This window comes from Cherax quadricarinatus, chromosome 23 (genome assembly GCF_038502225.1).
Source record: "Cherax quadricarinatus isolate ZL_2023a chromosome 23, ASM3850222v1, whole genome shotgun sequence".
NCBI classification, from domain to species: Eukaryota; Metazoa; Arthropoda; class Malacostraca; order Decapoda; family Parastacidae; genus Cherax; species Cherax quadricarinatus.
The window spans coordinates 4,859,359-4,884,358 of NC_091314.1; the positions used below are offsets into that span (position 1 = coordinate 4,859,359).

At 43.3% G+C, this 25,000-nt stretch overlaps 1 protein-coding gene across 3 annotated transcripts in view; it reads right to left on the reverse strand.

The window, feature by feature from the left end:
• LOC128686141 (protein turtle homolog A) overlaps positions 1-25,000 on the reverse strand; it is a 509,174-nt gene that overhangs the window by 482,890 nt on the left and 1,284 nt on the right. The gene's annotated exons all lie outside the window — the stretch shown is intronic.

Sequence of the window (25,000 nt, forward strand, 5' to 3'; positions counted from 1 at the left end):
CAGTGTAGTGTTTCATACAGTACCACACAGTGTAGTGTTTCATGCAGTACCACACAGTGTTGTGTTTCATACAGTACCACACAGTGTAGTGTTTCATACAGTACCACACAGTGTAGTGTTTCATACAGTACCACACAGTGTAGTGTTTCATACAGTACCACACAGTGTTGTGTTTCATACAGTACCACACAGTGTAGTGTTTCATACAGTACCACACAGTGTAGTGTTTCATACAGAACCACACAGTGTAGTGTTTCATACAGTACCACACAGTGTAGTGTTTCATACAGTACCACACAGTGTAGTGTTTCATGCAGTACCACACAGTGTTGTGTTTCATACAGTACCACACAGTGTAGTGTTTCATACAGTACCACACAGTGTAGTGTTTCATACAGTACCACACAGTGTAGTGTTTCATGCAGTACCACACAGTGTTGTGTTTCATACAGTACCACACAGTGTAGTGTTTCATACAGTACCACACAGTGTAGTGTTTCATACAGTACCACACAGTGTAGTGTTTCATACAGAACCACACAGTGTAATGTTTCATACAGTACCAAACAGTGTAGTGTTTCATACAGTACCACACAGTGTAGTGTTTCATACAGTACCACACAGTGTAGTGTTTCATACAGTACCACACAGTGTTGTGTTTCATACAGTACCACACAGTGTAGTGTTTCATACAGTACCACACAGTGTAGTGTTTCATACAGCACCACACAGTGTAGTGTTTCATACAGTACCACAGGGTGTAGTGTTTCATACAGTACCACACAGTGTAGTGATTCATACAGTACCACACAGTGTAGTGTTTCATACAGTACCACACAGTGTAGTATTTCATACAGTACCACACAGTGTAGTGTTTCATACAGTACCACACAGTGTAGTGTTTCATACAGTACCACAGAGTGTAGTGTTTCATGCAGTACCACACAGTGTAGTGTTTCATACAGTACCACACAGTGTAGTGTTCCATACAGTACCACACAGTGTAGTGTTTCATACAGTACCACACAGTGTAGTGTTTCATACAGTACCACACTGTGTAGTGTTTCATACAGTACCACACAGTGTAGTGTTTCATACAGTTCCACACAGTGTAGTGTTTCATACAGTACCACACAGTGTAGTGTTTCATACAGTACCACACAGTGTAGTGTTTCATACAGTACCACACAGTGTTGTGTTTCCCACAGTACCACACGGTGTAGTGTTTACTCACAGTATCACACAGCGTAGTGTTTCCCACAGTACCACACAGTGTAGTATTTCCAATAGTACCACACAGTTTTGTGTTTCCCACAGTACCACACAGTGTAGTGTTTCCAATAGTACCACACAATGTTGTGTTTCCCACAGTACCACACAGTGTAGTGTTTCCAACAGTACCACACAGTGGAAATAAATGGTATAAAATACCGACACAATGGAAATATAAACACAAATGCAGTATAATGTGATCCTTTATTGACAACGTTTCACCCACACAGTGGGCTTTTTCAAGTCACACACGGATCCGTGTGTGACTTGAAAAAGCCCACTGTGTGGGTGTAACGTTGTCAATAAAGGATCACATTATACTGCATTTGTGTTTATATTTCCAGTACCACAGTGTTGTGTTTCCCACAGTACCACACAGTATACTGCTTCCCACAGTACCGCAGAGTCTTGTGCTTCCCACAGTACCACACAGTATCGTGTTTCTCACAGTACCACATAGTGTAGTGTTTCCCACAGTACCACACAGTGTTGTGTTTACCCACAGTACCTCACAGTGTTCTGTTTCCCAGAGCACAATACAGTGTACTGTTTTACATAGTATCACGCAATGGTGTGTTTCCAACGGTATCACACAGTGTAGTGGTTACCCACAGTGCCACACAGTACCACACACACACACACTCGACCGCGAAGTATGTGAGAAACTCAACGTGAGATTGAAAGAAGTGTTCGCAGAGAAGACAGAAGGGACTCCAGAAAGACGGAGAGGTGGGGTGCACCACCAAGTGTTGGACACAATACATACAACCGAAGAAGAAGTGAGGAGACTTCTGAATGAGCTAGACACCTCAAAGGCGATGGAGCCGGATAACATCTCTCCATGGGTTCTGAGAGAGGGTGCAGAGGCGCTATGTATACCCCTAAGAACAATATTCAACACATCTATCGAAACAGGGAAATTACCTGTGGTATGGAAAACAGCAAATGTAGTCCCGGTTTTTAAAAAAGGAGACAGACAAGAAGCACTAAACTACAGACCAGTGTCACTGACATGTATAGTATGCAAAGTCATGGAGAAGATTATCAGGAGAAGAGTGGTGGAACATCTAGAAAGAAATGAGCTATCAACAACAACCAACACAGTTTCAGGTACGGAAAATCCTGTGTCACAAACCTACTGGAGTTCTATGACAGGGTGACAGCAGTAAGACAAGAGAGAGAGGGGTGGGTAGATTGCATTTTCTTGGACTGCAAGAAGGCGTTTGACACAGTTTCACACAAGAGATTAGTGCAAAAAGTTGGAGGACCAAGCAAGGATAACGGGGAAGGCATTACAGTGGATCAGGGAATACTTGTCAGGAAGACAGCAGCGAGTTATGGTACGAGGCGAGGTGTCAGAGTGGGCACCTGTGACCAGCGGGGTCCCACAGGGGTCAGTCCTAGGATCAGTTCTGTTTCTGGTATTTGTGAACGACATGACGGAAGGAATAGACTCTGAGGTGTCCCTGTTTGCAGATGACGTGAAGTTGATGAGAAGAATTCAATCGGACGAGGACCAGGAAAAACTACAGAGGGATCTGGACAGGCTGTAAGCCTGGGTCAGCAATTGGTTTCTGGAGTTCAACCCCACCAAGTGCAAAGTCATAAAGATTGGGGAAGGGCAAAGAAGACCGCAGACGGAGTACAGTCTAGGGGACCAGAGACTACAAACCTCACTCAAGGAAAAAGATCTTGGGGCGAGTATAACACCAGGCACATCTCCTGAAGCGCACATCAACCAAATAACTGCTGCAGCATATGGGCGCCTAGCAAACCTAAGGACAGCATTCCGTCATCTTAATAAGGAATCGTTCAGGACTCTGTACACTGCGTACTTTAAGTCCATATTGGAGAATGCGGCACCAGTTTGGAACCCAAATCTAGCCAAGCACGTAAAGAAACTAGAGAAAGTGCAAAGGTTTGCAACAAGACTAGTCCCAGAGCTAAGAGGTATGTCCTACGAGGAGAGGTTAAGGGAAATCAACCTGCCGAAACTGGAGGACAGGAGAGATAGGGGGGACATGATAACGACAAAGAAAATACTGAGAGGAATTGACAAGGTGAACAAAGACAGGATGTTCCAGAGATGGGACACAGAAACAAGGGGACACAGTTGGAAGTTGAAGACACAGATGAATCACAGGGATGTTAGGAAGTATTTCTTCAACCAAAAAGCAGTCAAGAAGTGGAATAGTTTGGGAAGCGATGTAGTGGAGGCAGGATCCATACATAGCTTTAAGCAGAGGTATGATAAAGCTCACAATTCAGGGAGAGTGACCTAGTAGCGACCAGTGAAGAGGCGGGGCCAGGAGCTTGGACTCGACCCCTGCCGCCTCAACTAGGTGAGTACAACTAGGTGAGTGCACACACAGCTCTCAAAGTTCACCTCCCTGCTCTTAGCACTTAACTCTCAACACTGCAAATACGCGCCGCTGCAGAAGATAATATTGTACACACAACAGTTGTGCACAACACAACCTCGAAATTTAAAGCAATTTACTGAAGCTGTTTTGACGGCTATTTTCTGAAGGAAAGTAATGAAAGTTTATTTTGTTATTATTCTTGTTGTTTAATTATTGTTATAATAATAATAATAATAATAATAATAATAATAATAATAATAATAATAATAATAATAATAATAATAATAATAATAATAATAATAATAATAATAATAATAATAATAATAATAATAATTATTATTATTATTATTATTATTATTATTATTATTGTTGTTATTATTATTATTATTATTATTATTATTATTATTATTGTTATTATTATTACCATAATCTTCATTTATTATTATTATTATTATTATTATTATTATTATTATTATTATTATTATTATTATTATTATTATTATTATTATTATTATTACCATAATCTTCATTTATTATTATTATTATTATTATTATTATTATTATTATTATTATTAGTAGTAGTAGTAGTAGTAGTAGTAGTAGTAGTAGTAGTAGTAGTATCATTTCCATTATCATTATTATACTTATTATTATTATTATCATTATTATTTTTATTACGTGAAAGCTCTAAATCCGTAAGGATCAGGCAAGAACTGTCAAGTGAGCATACTATCTCAGACAACTGACTTAAGTTACATCTAAAACATCTGTACCCCCAGTTGTAAGAACCAGCTTAACACACAAGTAAGTTTGATCAAACTCTCTCCCCACCATCCATCGTTTAATTATACGTCAATGCTCAGAAAGGCATTGGTTCCAGCGATATACGTTCATTTTACAATGTTACCTCCCGTCAGTTAGCATGGCACTGTATAGAACGTGAGCTGTTGTAGTGCACTCTATATGAGTCCACGAACTCAGAGAGTCCATAGTCATAATGCCTTTAATGTCCTTGGGACTAAAAGAGTTGAGAGTATGTGTTAGTACATAGGAAACACTGATAGCAGAAGACTTGGAAGTCCATAGCTAAGCTATCTGCTGAAAAGGGGCATCTATTCCTACGTAGATAGAGGTGTTTCTAATAGTACCTAGGTGTGTAAGTCAAGAATAGAGAAGCACAAGGTTCTCTCTCTCTCTCTCTCTCTCTCTCTCTCTCTCTCTCTACCTCTACCTCTCCTCGGAGATGTGCCGTTTTGAAACGTAACCCACAGAGAGAGACGGTGACTCCTGGACACGAGAACCTGCATGAGACCTGGGGAGAGGCGGGGGAGGGGTTATGCAAATTAGAAAGGTAGACCCCCAGCTCCTCGTAATCTTTGCCTCTCTATTATTATTCATAAGCAATCATAAAATGGGATAGTTTCTCGCCTCTATTACCCTCTAAAGTATAGATTTTTGAATCATGAAATACTGGGATTTAGAGCAAGGGAGATAAGGAACTGAAAGAAAATGATGATAAAGATGGTGTTTATCTCGTTCGTTGCTGTGTACCTCATTAGAATAGCAGGATAGAGTTACATACAACATGTTCCTTAATGATCTCTTCAGTGGAATCATTGATGCTAAGAGTGTTCACTACTTACTGGAATTCCAGTGATGGTGATATTTGCAGCAATATAGTAGTAGTAGTAGTAGTAGTGGTAGTGGCGGTGGTAGCAGTAGTAGTAGTAGTAGTAGTAGTAGTAGTAGTAGTAGTAGTAGTAATAGTAGTTGTGGTAATAGAAGTAGTAGTTGTAGTAGTAACAGTAGTAGTATTAGTTGTAGTAGCAGTAGTTGTGGTAGTAGCAGTAGTAGCAGCAGCAGCAGCAATAGCAGCAGCAGCAGCAGCAGCAGCAGCAGCAGCAGCAGCAGCAGCAGTAGTAGTAGTAGTAGTAGTAGTAGTAGTAGTAGTAGTAGTAGTAGTAGTAGTCATAGTAGTTGTGGTAGCAGTGGTAGTGGTACAGTTAGTAGTAGTTGTCGTAGTAGTACAAATAACAGTAGTTGTTATAGTAATAATATTAGTAACTGTATAAACACATAAACGTACATACTTACATTAGCTTACACGCACAAATAAGAACATAAGAACGGTGGAACACTACAGAAGGCCTACTGTCCCATACATGGCAGGTCCTTATCAAAACCACCCTTTCCCAAAGCTACCCAAGAATTTACTTCCGTACCCACGACACCAATCAAACCCAGCCCCTCCCACTCATATATTTGTCTAATCTCTTTTAAAAGCTGCCCATGGTACTAGCTTCAGTTACCCTACTCGAAAGATTGTTCCACACATCGATAACTCTCTTCGAAAACCAGCTCTTATCTATATTTCTAAATCTAAATTGATCTAACTTTAATTCGTTATTTCTTGTTCTTACCTGATTCGATATCCTCAGTATTTCTTTAGCATTGCCTTTGTTTATGCCCATCATCCACTTACACACTTCCCTCATTCTATGTGTCTCCAGAGAGTGGAGAGTCAGGGATCTACGTCTGTCTTCATATGAGAGATCCCTTACACAGTGAGTCATTTTAGTTATTCTTCTCTGAATGTTTTCCAATGAATGTATATCCATCTTGTAGTCAGACCAAAACTGAGCCACGTAATCCAAGTGAGACGTCACTAGTGATGTATAGAACTGTACAATAACGTTTGGACTCCTGTTGCTTATGCACTCACACACACTCACACACACACACACACATACACACACACACACACACACGTGTGTGTGTTGTGTGTGTGTATGTGAGTGTTCTCTCTAAGTCACTCCCGTCTCTTTCTTTTTATTTTTTCTCTTTTAAAATTACAGACGAGTGATACTTTTATCCCCAGAAAATATATTATCTTTATCAAGTTCTATTTTTTCACATTTTTCGCTTCTAACTAACTGGTAATACACAGTACATCTATCCCTCTAACTGCTAATACACAGTACATCTATCCCTCTAACAGTCCAGTAATACACAGTACATCTATCCCTCTAACAGTCCAGTAATACACAGTACATCTATCCCTCTAACAGTCCAGTAATACACAGTACATCTATCCCTCTATCTGGTAATACACAGACATCTATCCCTCTAACTGGTAGTACACAGTACATCTGTCCCTCTATCTGGTAATACACAGACATCTATCCCTCTAACTGGTGATACAGAGTCCATCTATCCTACAGCCACCGACATGATCGTAATATTGTAATCCAGTTATTCCACGCCCTATCCCACCCTCACATTTTTTTCTCCTGCACGTCTCTCACTCTCCGGTAAATAAGCAAACCGTGAAATTAATTGTGCCAATGCAGAATTGGACTCATTTAACTGGTGACGGCAGATTAGGTGATGAACACGTGACATGACATCACGTGACACTTCAATTCACTGCCATGCGAGAGACACTTGCATTTAGGTAGAGCTAAAAATATTTGGTTTTTGTCTTTGTCTTCGTTTATCCTCGGAGAGCGAATGTGGATTAGGTCACGAACGGATCAGGTCACGAACGAGCATGTCTCAGTGGGCTGATTATGTCACTAAAGGAGCATGTTACGATGACGCATGGGGATTTATAAATTTCCTGCGAATGTAATATTAATAATAACAATGATAATAATAGTAATAATAATAATAATAATAATAGAATAATAATAATAATAAATAATAATAATAATAATAGTAATAATAATAATAATAATAATAATAATAATAATAATAATAATAATAATAATAATAATAATAATAATAATAATAATAATAATAATAACAATAATAATAATTATAATAGTAATAATAATAATAATAATAGTAATAATAATAATAATAATAATAATAATAATAATAATAATAATAATAATGATAATAATAATAATAATAATAATAATGATAATAATAATAATAATAATAATAATAATAATAATAATAATAATAATAATAATAATAATAATAATAATATAATATAACTGCTGACAGAATATTTTGCAGGAACACAAATTGAACATCAGGTGAGAAGTAACGAAACATGGGTGGCTCAACCCGTAGACTTTCTGTGGAGTCACTGCTGACTCTGCACTCAAGGTACGCTAATATTAATGGGACCATTGTACCCCTACAAAGAAATGGGTGGTGATGGTGATACTTTGTTGACGGTGAAGGGCTCTTGATCCACGGAATTGTGGCTATCATCCCTCTTTTTTTAAGCCGGCGCTGGTTGCCACCACCCCCCTACCCAGACGCTGTAATGACCCCCTAAGATTTTAGCGCTTCCCATAGGTATAATAGTAATAATCATAATCATAATAATAATAATAATAATAATAATAATAATAATAATAATAATAATAATAATAATAATAATAATAATAATAATAATAATAATAATAATAATAATAATGCTACGCCTCAGGGTGCCACTTTTACAGAATGGCACCCTCCCTGGGATGCTACGCCTAGGATGGCACCCTCCCCAGGATAGTACCATTCTCAGGATGCCACCTCCCCCAGGCTGCCACCAACAGTCAACTAACATCGAGGTACCTATTTACTGGCAAGTGAACAAGGGCAGGAGTTGTAAGGAGACTAATAACCAGGTACGTATTTAATGCTAGGTGAACAGTGACAGCAGGTATAAAGAGACGAAAACCCAGATACATACTTACTGCTATGTGAACAAGGACTTACCCATATGTTCTGTCCGGGAATCGAACTGAGCTCCCTTTGATTGTGAGCAGAGCATTCTACAAGTCATCTTTACTCACCACAGCAAAGCTACCTAAATAACATGTAAGTGACGTAAGACCTGCGTACTATATCGCCCTTGACAGACGAAGGCTCGAACCTCCACTTTTTCTTGTGCCATGCCTCTTAATATTGCTACCTATTGAATTATCTCTCCATATTACTTCTCTCTTCTTTTCGTATCCCTTACGCTAGTGAATTATGGTATATATAGCTGCGCAGTAGCACTCTCTAGTGACAGTATATCAGTATACACTATTATCGCTGCGCAGTAGCACTCTCTAGTGACTAATATAACAGTATACACTATTATAGCTGCGCAGTAGCACTCTCTAGTGACTAATATAACAGTATACACTATTATCGCTGCGCAGTAGCACTCTCTAGTGACTAATATATCAGTATACACTATTATCGCTGCGCAGTAGCACTCTCTAGTGACTAATATATCAGTATACACTATTATAGCTGCGCAGTAACACTCTCTATTGACTAATATATCAGTATACACTATTATAGCTGCGCAGTAACACTCTCTAGTGACTAATGTCTCCATACATTATTCAACAGCAAATGTAATTTGCGCAGGATTAGTTTTCTGATTAATTTTTAAATCAATGTGTAGATTATTGACGATAGTCTGGTATGAACTATGGGATACTCTCGCCCTGCTTGTATAATTTGTTGCTCGGTCAAAAATACCATTCGTATCGTCAGATTATGTACATCTTGTAGTGTACACCCATCAGGTTATGTACACATGGTAGTGTACACCCATCAGGTTATGTACACTTGGTAGTGTACACCCATCAGGTTATGTACACCTGGTAGTGTACACCCATGAGGCTATGTACACCTGGTAGTGTACACCCGTCAGGTTATGTACACCTGCTAGTGTACACCCACCAGGTTATGTACACCTGGTAGTGTACACCCGTCAGGTCATGTACACCTGGTAGTGTACACCCGTCAGGTTATGTACACCTGGTAGTGTACACCCGTCAGGGTATGTACAGTCATAGGCCGCTGTACGTCATTTCGGGCTGCGTCAAATTAGACTTTACGCCACTTTTCTAGAGTTAATTTCAGCTCAGCTAACGTCATTACATCCGTCTTTACGTCACTCAGCAACGTCACCCAAGTCATGAGTTTTCTAATTGTGTTCATTACTCTTTAAAAAAATGACTTGAATATGTTTTAAACGTTCTTTAATGTTTAGCAATAGTTATATTCTTTCGCAAGTTATGTAAGCTAGTTTCTCCGCGTTAAAAAAACCAAACCATACCACGGGCGGGGATAGAACCCGCGATCAGAGAGTCTCAAAACTCCAGACCGTCGCGTTAGCCACTGGACCAGTCATGTTCTCGGCGTTTGTCGTCATTTTAGGACATTAATTTCAAAAGCCGTGATGTAACCCGGCTTACGTAAAAAACCGGGTTACGTCACGGCTCTTGGAACTAATTAATAACGTCGGGCGGTGTATGACTATCTCTGACTGGTTGCGGACAGGTGAGGTGCTGCCTCGTCGGGCGGTGCATGACTATCTCTGACTGGTTGCGGACAGGTGAGGTGCTGCCTCGTCGGGCGGTGTATGACTATCTCTGACTGGTTGCGGACAGGTGAGGTGCTGCCTCGTCGGGCGGTGTATGACTATCTCTGGTTGCGGATAGGTGAGGTGCTGCCTCGTCGGGCGGTGTATGACTATCTCTGGTTGCGGATAGGTGAGGTGCTGCCTCGTCGGGCGGTGTATGACTATCTCTGACTGGTTGCGAACAGGTGAGGTGCTGCCTTGATGACCCTCGTGCAGACCACAGGTTCTGAAATCCATTAACTAACCAGTCTTCCGCTTCACAATCCATTACAGTCTGACCAGTGTTGGGGTGAAAAATATTGCTAGGAACCCAGATAGTAGATCAAAATGATACGAAACGAGTCCGTACCCATACATGAATAAAGACCTTGGATTACCCATGATGACGCATTAGACACCCATGATGACGCATTAGACACCCATGATGACGCATTAGACACCCATGATGACGCATTAGACACCCTTGATGATGCATTAGACACCCATGATGACGCATTAGACACCCTTGATGACGCATTAGACACCCTTGATGACGCATTAGACACCCATGATGATGCATTAGACACCCATGATGATGCATTAGACACCCATGATGACGCATTAGACACCCATGATGATGCATTAGACACCCATGATGACGCATTAGACACCCATGATGATGCATTAGACACCCATGATGACGCATTAGACACCCATGATGACACATTAGACACCCATGATGATGCATTAGACACCCATGATGACGCATTAGACATCCATGATGACGCATTAGACACCCATGATGACGCATTAGACACCCTTGATGATGCATTAGACACCCATGATGACGCATTAGACACCCTTGATGACGCATTAGACACCCTTGATGACGCATTAGACACCCATGATGATGCATTAGACACCCATGATGATGCATTAGACACCCATGATGACGCATTAGACACCCATGATGATGCATTAGACACCCATGATGACGCATTAGACACCCATGATGATGCATTAGACACCCATGATGACGCATTAGACACCCATGATGACGCATTAGACACCCATGATGATGCATTAGACACCCATGATGACGCATTAGACATCCATGATGACGCATTAGACACCCATGATGATGCATTAGACACCCATGATGACGCATTAGACACCCATGATGACGCATTAGACACCCATGATGATGCATTAGACACCCATGATGATGCATTAGACACCCATGATGACGCATTAGACACCCATGATGATGCATTAGACACCCATGATGACGCATTAGACACCCATGATGATGCATTAGACACCCATGATGATGCATTAGACACCCATGATGACGCATTAGACACCCATGATGATGCATTAGACACCCATGATGACGCATTAGACACCCATGATGATGCATTAGACACCCATGATGACGCATTAGACACCCATGATGACGCATTAGACACCCATGATGATGCATTAGACACCCATGATGACGCATTAGACACCCATGATGACGCATTAGACACCCATGATGATGCATTAGACACCCATGATGATGCATTAGACACCCATGATGATGCATTAGACACCCATGATGACGCATTAGACACCCATGATGACGCATTAGACACCCATGATGACGCATTAGACACCCATGATGACGCATTAGACACCCATGATGACGCATTAGACACCCATGATGATGCATTAGACACCCATGATGACGCATTAGACACCCATGATGATGCATTAGACACCCATGATGATGCATTAGACACCCATGATGATGCATTAGACACCCATGATGATGCATTAGACACCCACGATGACGCATTAGACACCCATGATGATGCATTAGACACCCATGATGATGCATTAGACACCCATGATGATGCATTAGACACCCATGATGACGCATTAGACACCCATGATGATGCATTAGACACCCATGATGATGCATTAGACACCCATGATGACGCATTAGACACCCATGATGATGCATTAGACACCCATGATGATGCATTAGACACCCATGATGATGCATTAGACACCCATGATGACGCATTAGACACCCATGATGACGCATTAGACACCCATGATGATGCATTAGCACCCATGATACGCATTAGACACCCATGATGATGCATTAGACACCCATGATGATGCATTAGACACCCATGATGACGCATTAGACACCCATGATGATGCATTAGACAACCATGATGACGCATTAGACACCCATGATGATGCATTAGACACCCATGATGACGCATTAGACACCCATGATGACGCATTAGACACCCTGATGATGCATTAGACACCCATGATGACGCATTAGATACCCATGATGACGCATTAGATACCCTGATGATGCATTAGACACCCATGATGACGCATTAGACACCCATGATGATGCATTAGACACCCATGATGACGCATTAGACACCCATGATGATGCATTAGACACCCATGATGACGCATTAGATACCCATGATGACGCATTAGACACCCATGATGATGCATTAGACACCCATGATGATGCATTAGACACCCATGATGATGCATTAGACACCCATGATGATGCATTAGACACCCATGATGACGCATTAGACACCCATGATGATGCATTAGACACCCATGATGATGCATTAGACACCCATGATGATGCATTAGACACCCATGATGATGCATTAGACACCCATGATGACGCATTAGACACCCATGATGATGCATTAGACACCCATGATGACGCATTAGACACCCATGATGACGCATTAGACACCCATGATGATGCATTAGACACCCATGATGACGCATTAGACACCCATGATGATGCATTAGACACCCATGATGATGCATTAGACACCCATGATGACGCATTAGACACCCATGATGATGCATTAGACAACCATGATGACGCATTAGACACCCATGATGATGCATTAGACACCCATGATGACGCATTAGACACCCATGATGACGCATTAGACACCCTGATGATGCATTAGACACCCATGATGACGCATTAGATACCCATGATGACGCATTAGATACCCTGATGATGCATTAGACACCCATGATGACGCATTAGACACCCATGATGATGCATTAGACACCCATGATGACGCATTAGACACCCATGATGATGCATTAGACACCCATGATGACGTATTAGACACCCATGATGACGCATTAGACACCCATGATGATGCATTAGACACCCATGATGACGCATTAGACACCCATGATGACGCATTAGACACCCTGATGATGCATTAGACACCCATGATGACGCATTAGATACCCATGATGACGCATTAGATACCCTGATGATGCATTAGACACCCATGATGACGCATTAGACACCCATGATGATGCATTAGACACCCATGATGACGCATTAGACACCCATGATGATGCATTAGACACCCATGATGACGTATTAGACACCCATGATGACGCATTAGACACCCATGATGATGCATTAGACACCCATGATGACGCATTAGACACCCATGATGACGCATTAGACACCCATGATGATGCATTAGACACCCATGATGACGCATTAGACACCCATGATGATGCATTAGACACCCATGATGACGCATTAGACACCCTGATGATGCATTAGACACCCATGATGACGCATTAGATACCCATGAAGACGCATTAGACACTCATTATGACGCATTAGACACCCGTGATAAAGCATTAGACACCCATGAAGACGCATTAGACACCCATGATGCCGCATTAGACACCCATGATGACGCATTTAACCCCTAAGACTACTCATTACACAACAAAGGCAGGATCTGAGTGAGAGGGAATGCTCACAGCCTGGGCAGAAGTGACAAGGCTTGCCTGGGGGCCCTATCCAAGGCCCCTGTCTGGGGTCCCAGCCTGGGGCCCAGGTTCCCACTAATTACATGGCTGGGAAGAGAGTCAAGACGCTGAATGCTTAATTAGAGAAGCCAAAGGCACATTTTTAGACTAACTTGCTTTCCCTTGCGTTATTATATTTTTTCCAGTATTAATCTAGTTGCAAATAATAGCACGCCTTTTATTTTTGTTTAAAAAATAAGGCATTTGGACATTTACTGCTTTACAAAAATTATTATCTTTTATTTTTTTTAATGCATTTACCCCCCCCCCCTCCCCTTTCTTCATTTAAAACATTACAGAAAAAACTATAATTTTTTATCGACAAACGCAATTTCCCCCCCCCCTAAAAAAAATATATATTTTAATGAGAATACAGTTTTTTGATGAAAAAATACGCTTTTATAAAAATGAATTTTTATAGCCTTTCGTTTTTATTTTTTTTAAATTGTCAAAAATGGTTTTTGACAAATATTTATTGTTTTATGGCCTGATATGTCAGTCTTAAAATGTCTTACAAGTGACGTGAGTGAATTATCACTACACTTCCACGCTCAGTGAGGAGGGTCATATGTAGGGTCATATGTGAGGTCATATGTAGGGTCATATGTAGGGTCATATGTAGGGTCATATGTGAGGTCATATGTAGGGTCATATGTAGGGTCATATGTGAGGTTATATGTAGGGTCATATGTGAGGTTATATGTAGGGTCATATGTGAGGTCATATGTAGGGTCATATGTGAGGTCATATGTAGGGTCATATGTAGGGTCATATGTAGGGTCATATGTGAGGTTATATGTAGAGCCATATGTGAGGTTATATGTAGGGTCATATGTGAGGTCATATGTAGGGTCATATGTAGGGTCATATGTGAGGTCATATGTAGGGTCATATGTAGGGTCATATGTGAGGTCATATGTAGGGTCATATGTGAGGTCATATGTAGGGTCATATGTGAGGTCATATGTAGGGTCATATGTGAGGTCATATGTAGGGTCATATGTGAGGTCATATGTAGGGTCATATGTGAGGTCATATGTAGGGTCATATGTAGGGTCATATGTGAAGTCATATGTAGGGTCATATGTGAGGTCATATGTAGGGTCATATGTGAGGTCATATGTAGGGTCATATGTAGGGTCATATGTGAGGTCATATGTAGGGTCATATGTGAGGTCATATGTAGGGTCATATGTGAGGTCATATGTAGGGTCATATGTAGGGTCATATGTGAGGTCATATGTAGGGTCATATGTAGGGTCATATGTAGGGTCATATGTGAGGTCATATGTAGGGTCATATGTGAGGTCATATGTAGGGTCATATGTGAGGTCATATGTAGGGTCATATGTGAGGTCATATGTAGGGTCATATGTGAGGTCATATGTAGGGTCATATGTAGGGTCATATGTGAGGTCATATGTAGGGTCATATGTAGGGTCATATGTGAGGTCATACCTAGGGTCATATATATATATATATATATATATATATATATATATATATATATATATATATATATATATATATATATATATATATATATATATATATATATATATATATATATATATATATATATATATATATATATATATATATATATATATATATATATATATATATATATATATAAACAAAGCCAGAAAAAGAGTTTTTTGCATACTTCGACCTCAGTCTGAGACCCTCTTCGGCGGATACAGCCAGAAAAATGACATGTTAAGTAGGGGAGGAGGTCACGTGAAGACGGAATAATTCTAAGAATTATTGTTGCGGAGGAGCCTTACCGGAGGTCATATTTTATCTGGGAATGTGGTAGTGTAGGTGCCATCAATGCCAAGAATTATCTTCACATTCACTGCTTCAGTGCGCCTGTCGAGCGAATTCCGCATTCACGTGAATTAATATTTTAAAGTGTGTCCTGGAATATGTCTGGTCAATGTAATGACTTCAGGCTTCCAATGACCTTTGGAATTGATGAAATTCAGTCGTCGTTAATCAAAGCCGGCTTTATTGTCTTCTTCGTGTAAGCATCGTTGACCATCCCAGTAGATAGTCTGATTTAGGGTTATGAAATGTTGACAGATTTCAGATTTTTCTTGTCTACAACTCCGTGACTTGTGTTCAAGAGCTAAGTTGCAGCCTGTCTCTCCTGTGTGTACCAAATCATAGTTGTTAAAGATACTTAGTGACAGACTTTTGTTATTGTAATTTCTTTGTTTACACACACACACACACACACACACACACACACACACACACACACACACACACACACACACACACACACACACACACACACACAAACAGATGCCAGTTGTATTATGGGTGAACAAAGTAAACAGTTTTTTTGGCAGTAGTTTTGGATGTCTTGGTAAAGTGGTGTCGCTAATTTTAAGTTTGTTGTAGTCACTTTTTTGCTGGTCATCTCTCATGCCTACATTCAAATTTTTATTTGACTTAGTAAAGAGCTGGATTTGAGGAGGGCCTACCGAGCATGGGCCGGTAGGCCTCCTCCATTGCTTTTCCATTCTTAGGTTCATGTGTTCTAAATCCTTACTGAATAAACTCTTCTGGGTACCTACGTCAAGAGATTTATTCACAGATGGTTGTCCTTCCTTGGCCCGGGAGACCAGTGCTGCAGACTCCCAAAGAAGCTACACAGAGAGAAGGCAAAGAAGACGAAGGACAGAGACAAGTGGGAGGAGAGAATTAAGTGGGAGAAGAGAGTTAAGTGGGAGGAGAGAAATAAGTGAGAGACCGGAGAGATAAGTAGGACGAAAGAGATAACCAAAATCATGTGTTAATTTCAGTTATTTCTCTCTCAGTTCTCACTTTCATAAACTAAAATTTAGTATGGGCTATGGGTTCCCCTTATCATGGAGGGGGCTCCACCCCCTCCCGCTCACTTCCCCATGATTTCACTGATCACAAAAAAAGTCTTTATCCCCGCCTGCGCGGATTTCCTGCCCAGAGCATTCCAACCCACGGTTCACTAAGCAAGACAATACCATTTTACACGACTCCATTATTGTTTATGTACGCTGAAGGAGGCTAAAAGAAGCACATCCAACAGGACAAAGATCTCCACGAGCTTCATAACGATATCTTAGTGAATAATGAAAATAATACACCTTAAAATTGATGGCAATATATATAACGTAGATTACGATGAACACGAAATTATTGACGATTTCTAATAAATTATTGATGATATTTACGAAATTATTGACGATATCTACGAAATTATTAACGATATCCATGAAATTATTACCGATAGCCGTAAAATTGTTGACTATATCCGTGAAATTTAAAACAATATCCTTGAAATTGGCGATTGAAAGGCTATCTCCCCCAACCAGCGAACCAGGTGCTAAGGGTTAACGATGGGGCCCCATCGTTCAATCAGTACCCAGGTTCCAGCCAATGAGAAGATGGTTTTGGCAATCGCAGAGGTGTTGTGGGTACCACACACCTGTCTGCCCTTGTCATTCCCATTCTAGAGCTGGTTGAAGCACGGTCTGCTCTCTAGTGGCTTCTATTCTGCCTTGCTTACAGTGGAGTGCACTAATACTTATTGTTGTACATAGTGTATATAGTGTACATAATTCTGTTCTTACTTGGTGAAGGATAATACAAGTCAAAAGTTTTTCTGCTGTGTTTATTTTGCTCCCTTTACACCCAGGATTACAGGACATTGAGTCTCCAGGGTTGTAATAGCGATGAACATAAAATTATTTACAGCCTTGAAACTGACGATACCCACGAAATTATTGACGATATCTACGAAATTATTGACGATATCCTTGAAACAACTGATGATATCCACGAGATCGGTAACGATATCAACAGAACATTTAACGATATTTGCCATCACACGATAAGGATATCCACGATCCCGATAACACTGCCCACGATAACAATATCCTTGAATTAATAACGACATCCCTGAAATCAATAACGCTACCCTCGTGGATGATAACGTTTGACGTCATTACCCTGTACTCCATCACGAGCTGAGGATAATTGATTGCGTTACCTGCCTCTTAAGCCAATCCTTCCCAACGGTGGGCAGACGAGGAATTCAATCCCTATCCCAAACCCAATCCCAGTAAACCACGTAATCCCAAAAAACTCCGTAATCCTACCGGGGGATTTACTTACGGGAATGTTACCGGTACTTTTTTGTGTATATTTACAACATACAGAGCTGCAGGAAAAGGATTTTAACCTGTTTCTTCAGGGAAGTATTTGAAACTGGGGAGGGATTCTTACTCGCTTTCCCTGGGGCAATGGAAACGATGGTCTCACAAAATAATAATGAGCAGGTAACGGAGGAAGGGGGAAATGAGTGTGTGTTGTTTGTAAGGAGAAACTGGTAAGATTTTCCTGCTATCCTTACGTGTTTATAACACACACAAACAAAATCAGTAAGCCCTGCCAGAGTGCATAACTTTTATCAGACTTCTCTTGGTTCCTATTCACGATGTATGGAATCTCTGACAAGAATCTCTCTCCTAGGATTTCTCTTTTGGTCTTCTTTTAAATAAAAGAATTAAACTTACTGGTTCTTATCCTGGTGGGTTATTAACCCAGGATGATTCGAAGTTAGCCACACTGTGTGACTTACCTCTCCTGGAGTCCTCAGGTACTTTCATAGGATGCTCCCCACAACAGTCTGTTAAGTCCTAGCAACTTACTGGTAGGTGCAGATAGGCAGAAGGTGTTAGGAGCGTAGCCCATATGCTTCACCCAGAGGGTAAAACCGTGTATTATCTGTGCTGAGGGAAAAGCACTACCACTGAGCTACGGGATACTCTTTTCCAATCATAAGGTTTAAGAACCAAATTTCCTTTTCACTTTTGATTATTTTTCACTTAAACAACGAATAAAAACATATTTCGCCATTCGGTGAAGGAGTTTGTTATCGTCATAAGCGTTTCAAGAGTTTAAAACATTTAAAGCGTTACCTCTCTGAGTGTCAGCTGTTGGGGTGAGCTTCAAGCACGTTTATCTCGTGTGATCTATCGCGTAAGGAATCTTATTCATTTAAACTGTGTGTGGAAAACTGCTCCACACAATTTACTTGTGTGATATGTCATCCGCAGCGGCAGTGCTGGTGTCAGAGTGACTCCCAGCCTCTCCTGGCAGGAGGAAACCTCCGAAGCTGCTAGTGAAGCGTAGTGGAATGCCTGACGATATCCTCATCGTCCTACTGAAGCCTCGCAGCTCAGGCTGACGCAGTCCAACACCTTGTTAGATAACCATCCTGTCAGACGGGTGTGACTGGTAATCATAGATGGCTATTACAAACCTCGTAAAATATTACATAGATCTGGATAGTCACACAAACATTCGACTCGTCTTTCTGTAGATCTACTGTCAGCGGCATTTCATATATCCCTTCAAGCCTACACCCTGCAAGCCTGCACCCTGCAAGCCTGCACCCTGCAAGCCTGCACCCTGCAAGCCTGCACCCTGCAAGCCTGCACCCTGCAAGCCTGCACCCTGCAAGCCTTCACCCTGCAAGCCTGAAACCTACAAGCCTGCACCCTGCAAGTTTGCACCTTGTAAGCCTGGAACCTGAAAGCCTGGAACCTGCAAGCCTGCAACCTGCAAGCCTGCAACCTACAAGCCTGCACCCTGCAAGCCTGCACCCTGCAAGCCTGCACCCTGCAAGCCTTCATCCTGCAAGCCTGAAACCTACAAGCCTGCACCCTGCAAGCTTGCACCCTGTAAGCCTGCAACCTGAAAGCCTGGAACCTGCAAGCCTGCAACCTGCAAGCCTGCAACCTACAAGCCTGCACCCTGCAAGCCTGCAACCTGCAAGCCTGCACCCAGCAAGCCTACAACCTGCAAGCCTGCAACCTGCAAGCCTGCACCCAGCAAGCCTACAACCTGCAAACCTGAAACCTGCAAACCTGCACCCTGCAAGCCTTCACCCTGCAGCCTTCAAGCCTGCACCCTGCACCCTGCACCCTGCAAGCCTGCACGTTGCAAGCCTGCACCCTGCAAGCCTGCACCCTGCAAGCCTGCACCCTGCTCAAGGGCACGTAAGAAACTAAAATATAACGAAAACCTCATTAAGTGTCTCTCAAGAAAGACCTTCAAATGATTTCCTGAATTGTTTATCCTGTCTTTTATCCTCAAAACTTACGTTTTTGTTTCGCTGACAACTCGAGGAGGCCTCATCCGATCGGCTTCAAACTGTCAACGCCAGTGTAAGGTAACAAGGGCTAGATTTTTCGGAGCAATTGCTGTGAAAGTTATTGAACTCATTTCCAGCATCCTGGAATGGTTCAGACAGCTTCCAGACAGCGACTGTGGAGAACGATATTCAGAAGTGTAAGTGAACATTGTTACTCATTTTAAGTGTAAAACTCTGTGAAATTTTGATTCCCGTTAAAAATCTTCAACGCTAATATATAACTGTGGTATAAACTTATAATGCACTTGGCGTTATTGTTGTCTCTGGCACAGAGGCACAGAGGTACAGAGGTACAGAGGCACAGAGGTACAGAGGTACAGAGGCACAGAGGCACAGACGTACAGAGGCACAGAGGCACAGAGGCACAGAGGCACAGAGGCACAGAGGCACAGAGGCACAGAGGCACAGACGTACAGAGGCACAGAGGTACAGAGGCACAGAGGTACAGAGGCACAGAGGCACAGACGTACAGAGGCACAGAGGCACAGAGGCACAGAGGCACAGAGGCACAGACGTACAGAGGTACAGAGGCACAGAGGTACAGAGGTACAGAGGTACAGAGGCACAGAGGTACAGAGGTACAGAGGCACAGAGGTACAGAGGTACAGAGGTACAGAGGCACAGAGGTACAGAGGTACAGAGGTACAGAGGTACAGAGGTACAGAGGCACAGAGGTACAGAGGCACAGAGGCACAGACGTACAGAGGCACAGAGGCACAGAGGCACAGAGGTACAGAGGTACAGAGGTACAGAGGCACAGAGGTACAGAGGTACAGAGGCACAGAGGTACAGAGGCACAGAGGCACAGACGTACAGAGGCACAGAGGCACAGAGGCACAGAGGCACAGAGGCACAGACGTACAGAGGCACAGAGGCACAGAGGCACAGACGTACAGAGGCACAGAGGCACAGAGGCACAGAGGCACAGAGGCACAGACGTACAGAGGCACAGAGGCACAGAGGCACAGACGTACAGAGGCACAGAGGCACAGAGGCACAGACGTACAGAGGCACAGAGGCACAGACGTACAGAGGCACAGAGGCACAGAGGCACAGACGTACAGAGGCACAGAGGCACAGAGGCACAGATGTACAGAGGCACAGAGACACAGAGGCACAGACGTACAGAGGCACAGAGGCACAGAGGCACAGAGGCACAGACGTACAGAGGCACAGAGGCACAGAGACACAGACGCATAGAGGCACAGAGGCACAGACGTACAGAGGCACAGAGGCACAGAGGCACAGAGGCACAGAGGTACAGAGGCACAGAGGCACAGAGGCACAGACGCATAGAGGCACAGAGGCACAGAGGTACAGACGCATAGAGGCACAGAGGCACAGACGTACAGAGGCACAGACGTACAGAACCACAGAGGCACAGAGGCACAGAGGCACAGAGGGACAGACGTACAGAGGCACAGAGGCACAGAGGCACAGAGGCACAGACGTACAGAGGCACAGAGGCACAGAGGCACAGACGTACAGAGGCACAGAGGCACAGAGGCACAGAGGCACAGACGTACAGAGGCACAGAGGCACAGAGGCACAGAGGCACAGACGTACAGAGGCACAGAGGCACAGAGGCACAGAGACACAGACGCATAGAGGCACAGAGGCACAGACGTACAGAGGCACAGAGGCACAGAGGCACAGAGGCACAGAGGCACAGAGGCACAGACGCATAGAGGCACAGAGGCACAGAGGTACAGACGCATAGAGGCACAGAGGCACAGACGCACAGAGGCACAGAGGTACAGACGCATAGAGGCACAGAGGTACAGACGCATAGAGGCACAGAGGCACAGACGCATAGAGGCACAGAGGCACAGAGGCACAGACGCATAGAGGCACAGAGGCACAGAGGCACAGACGCAGAGAGGCACAGAGGCACAGAGGCACAGACGCACAGAGGCACAGAGGTACAGAGGCACAGAGGCACAGAGGCACAGAGGCACAGACGCATAGAGGCACAGAGGCACAGAAGTACAGAGGCACAGAGGTACAGAGGTACAGAGGCACAGAGGCACAGAGGCACAGAGGTACAGACGCACAGAGGCACAGAGGTACAGACGCATAGAGGCACAGAGGCACAGAGGCACAGACGCACAGAGGCACAGAGGCACAGAGGCACAGAGGCACAGACGCATAGAGGCACAGAGGCACAGAGGTACAGAGGCACAGAGGTACAGAGGTACAGAGGCACAGAGGCACAGAGGCACAGAGGCACAGATATACAGAGGCACAGAGGCACAGAGGCACAGAGACACAGAGGCACAGAGGCACAGAGGCACAGAGGCACAGAGGTACAGAGGCACAGAGGCACAGACGTACAGAGGCACAGAGGCAGAGAGGCACAGAGGTACAGATGTACAGAGGCACAGAGGTACAGAGGCACAGAGGTACAGAGGCACAGCGGCACAGAGGCACAGAGGCACAGAGGTACAGAGGTACAGAGGCACAGAGGTACAGAGGCACAGAGGTACAGAGGCACAGAGGCACAGAGGCACAGCGGCACAGAGGCACAGAGGCACAGACGTACAGAGGCACAGAGGCACAGAGGCACAGAGGCACAGAGGCACAGAGGCACAGAGGCACAGAGGTACAGAGGCACAGAGGGCTGGGGTTACTGAACAAGGGGTTACAATTCCTGGATCATGCAACGACCGAAATGTATCTAGATATTTTTATCATTAATAATAATAATAATAATAATAATAATAATAATAATAATAATAATAATAATAATAATAATAATAATAATAATAATAAATCTTTATTTCTACAAATACATGATACAGCGTATATAGATCATAGCTGACATCAGTGACACACTATATAGAAAGCCCCTTGTTATCTGGAGTTTACCTGGAGAGAGTTCCGGGGGTCAACGCCCCCGCGGCCCGGTCTGTGACCAGGCCTCCTTAGGTCAGTGTCCCAGGATGCGACCCACACCAGTCGATTAACACCCAGGTACCCATTTTACTGATGGGGAACATAGACAACCGGTTGAAAGAAACACGTCCAATGTTTCTACTCTGGCTGGGAATCGAACCCAGGCTCTCACCGTGTGAAGCGAGAGCGTTAACCACCAGGCCACCAGAGCATTTCAGACATATTAGGTTAATTTTGTCCCCAGGATGCGATCCACACCAGTTGGCTAACACCCGGGTACCTACTTACATCTCGGTGAATAGGGACAGCAGGTGTCTTAAAGGAAACACACCCCAATGTTTCCACCCGTACCGGGGATCGAACCACGAGCCTCAGTGTGTGAACTGAGTGCTCTGCCAACCGACCTACAGGACACACACGGCCTGGTGGTTAACGCTCTCGCTTCACACGGCGAGGGTCTGGGTTCGATTCCCAGCCAGAGTAGAAACATTGGACGTGTTTCTTTCCACCTGTTGTCTATGTTCCCCATCAGTAAAATGGGTACCTGGGTGTTAGTCGACTGGTGTGGGTCGCATCCTGGGACACTGACCTAAGGAGGCCTGGTCACAGACCGGGCCGCGGGGGCGTTGACCCCCGGAACTCTCTCCAGGTAAACTCCAGGTCCCCAGGTATACGGCAATCAGAGGGTAGAGGAAATGGAAGACAATCAGAATTAATCCAAGTGAGAAGAGAGACCCAGTTAGGATAGGATAGGAGTTTCTTCGGATTTTTAACCCCGGAGGGTTAACCACCCAGGAAAAACCAAGAAAGTCAGTGCGTCATCGAGGACTGTCTGACTTATTTCCATTGTTCCTCAATCTTGTCCCCCAGGATGCGACCCACACCAGTCCACTAACACCCAGGTACCTACTTGCTGCTAGGTGAACATGACAACAGGCGTAAGGAAACACGTCGAAATATTTCCACCCCGCCGGGAATCGAACCCGGGCCCTCCGTGTGTGAAGCGAGAGCTTTGGCCACCAGGCCACGGGGGCACCAGTTCCTTGGCTCAAGAGCCAGTCAACTGGCAGCCTCACGATCAGGAACTGTCTGTAGGCACCAGACAAGTTCCCTCTTGAAGACCCAGGAAAGTCTATCGGTAATATCCCTTCAAATTCAATAGATTTCGTATTTTTAGTGAGTTCCTTTTTAGTGGATACCTCTGTGGGCCTCCTTTGGCACCATTGTGGGCTATGTGGCACATCTCTGGCAGGTCTTTGCCAGAGTTACACCTCTCTCTCCTTCCTTTCTCTTACATGAGGCAGGGATATCCAGATGTCTCTCAACCCGAGGAGGGTCTCTCTCAAATTAGGAAAACCTCACAGTACAATATTTCGAACTTCTGTAAGTTATTTACACACACACACACATGTAAGAGAGAGAGAGAGAGAGAGATAGAGAGAGAGCACAAATGTCCCACACAGTCATCATCATCATCACAACGACCAACAGCTTGACTAACTTAAGGGTAATCACCATCTGGGGCTCACTAATGAACAACGGATGTTCCCTCATCACCCTCGCCAAATCTGCCGCAAATCCCCATTATATATATATATATATATATATATATATATATATATATATATATATATATATATATATATATATATATATATATATATATTAGCACATCGGCCGTCTCCCACCAAGGCAGGGTGGCCCGAAAAAGAAAACCTTTCACCATCATTCACTCCATCATTGTCTTGCCAGAGACATGCTTACACTACAGTTATAAAACTACAACATTAACACCCTTCCTTCAGAGTGTAGACACTGTACTTCTTATCTTTAGGACTCTAGTCCAGCCTGCCGGTTTCCCTGAATCCCTTCATAAACATTACCTTGCTCACACTCCAACAGCACGTCAAGTCCTAAAAACCATTTGTCTCCATTCGCTCCTATCTAACACGCTCACGCATGCCTGCTGGAATTCCAAACCCCTCGCAAACAAAACCTCCTTTACTCCCTCTCTCCAACCTT